The sequence below is a fragment of the Silene latifolia genome, chromosome 11, assembly GCF_048544455.1.
Source record: "Silene latifolia isolate original U9 population chromosome 11, ASM4854445v1, whole genome shotgun sequence".
Lineage (NCBI taxonomy): Eukaryota > Viridiplantae > Streptophyta > Magnoliopsida > Caryophyllales > Caryophyllaceae > Silene > Silene latifolia.
Window position 1 is genome coordinate 68,949,782 of NC_133536.1, and position 1,741 is coordinate 68,951,522.

The window sequence follows — 1,741 nt, forward strand, 5'->3', positions numbered from 1 at the left end:
GTTTTTGATATGGTTTCTTATGTGGAGGCACATAAGCTTGCTGCTGCTGCTCTTGTGGAGGTTGGGTCGGATTTAGGACATTCTGGCTACTCCACCTCATGTTGGGGTGGACATTCGACTCGTAGTACGTGTTTGTCTTCCTATAGTGTTGAAAGGCAGCACAAGACTCAAAGGGGGCAGAACAATTCTCTGAGACATGCCCCTCAGCTCCACATCTTCTACAGACGAAAGGACCGTCTGAAACAGCGTTAACATGGTACGTCCCTCCTTTAGAAGCTCCTCCCAACTCATATTTGTCAAACCTTGCAGTGAGAGCTTCTAGTGCAGCAACAGAGGAAGATTAAGCAGCCCTCCTCTGGTTTCCTCTCGAATTCCCATATTCAGCCTTATGAGTGGCCAAATCATCGATGATCTTCCACCCCTTAGTCTCTCCCATGTTTTCAGCAAATCGGCCATTGGCTGCAGCATCCAAAATAGCCCTCTGATCGTCATACAGCCCATTGTAGAACTGGTTGCAAAGACTCCATTTTTCGAACCCATGGTGCGGTATGGTTCGCACCAGTTTCTTGAAACGGACCCATGCTTCATGGAAGTTCTCGTCAGGCCCCTGTTTAAAGCTCGTGATCTGAGCTCTAATGGCATTAGTTTTCGATGCAGAGAAGTACTTTTTGTAGAATGCCAGGGCTAAGGAATTCCAGTCGGTGATCCCATGAGCGGCTCGGTCCAGATCTCTATACCACTCCCTTGCAGCATCATGAAGGGAGAAAATGAACATGGTCTCCTTGATCTGATCTTGGGTCACACCGGCTGGCGGGGGTATAGAGCAGCAATAATCTATAAAAATCTCCATGTGCTTGGCTGCATCTTCATTTGCAGCTCACCCGAACTGGTTTCTCTCAACCAGGTTAATATAGGAAGGCTTTGGCTCGAATTTTCACGCCTCCCCAGGTAGTTCGAATCCTTTGTAGAGATTCGCGGTGTCGACTCCGAGTGACTAGCAATGGTTGCTTCTTCAGCCATGACTGGAATCTCTGGAGAAGTGACTGTCTCGGCTGAAGAAATTGAAGTAGGAGATGTAGGTGGGTCTTCCTCGAACAGAACGTTCTCGTAGTAGCTTGACAGAGTACTCAGCTCTTCCTCTGTCGGTAATACCCTTTGTAATCGTCTCAACTCGCGCAAGGATTTCTCGATCTCAGGATTCAATGGTACTAGTTCACCACCCTGTGACCTGCGCATAAGAAAAAACTACAAAAAGAGTATAAGAAAAGTTTAAGGAACAGAAGTCCCTTAAACTAAAGAAAGACTAAATAAAAACAACTAAAAATTAGAACAATTGCCTCCCCGGCAACGGCGCCAAAATTTGATACCCGTCGTGAGGTGTCAAAAATAATATTTATAAACTCCAACTACAACTATAGCTAGCGGCAGTCGGGTCGAACCACAGAGAGGCAGACGTAATTTCTAGCTGTTTAAATTCGGTCTAAGGTAACAAAAGGTGGGGGTTTGATTGGGTTTGGTCTATAGCTAATAACAATAAAAGAAAAGTAAACTAATGAAATATATAAAATCAAGTATAAAAGAGGCTCTAGGATGGTTGGTTCGTTATAGTTTCGGCGGCAGCATATTAAACAGGTCTAAATCAAACACATGAGGTGGGAAATAAAGAGGTCCTCTCGGTCCACTCTTAACAAATAGCATCTTTCGATCTCGCTATAGGTCCCTAATATCACTAATACTAACT

At 44.8% G+C, this 1,741-nt stretch overlaps 1 non-coding gene across 1 annotated transcript; it reads left to right on the forward strand.

Moving 5' to 3' along the window:
- The first annotated feature begins 533 nt into the window (after positions 1 to 533).
- On the forward strand, positions 534 to 640 carry LOC141615982 (small nucleolar RNA R71). The gene has a single exon (XR_012530364.1). It is a non-coding gene; the product is annotated as a small nucleolar RNA R71 (small nucleolar RNA).
- Positions 641 to 1,741: the final 1,101 nt, after the last annotated feature.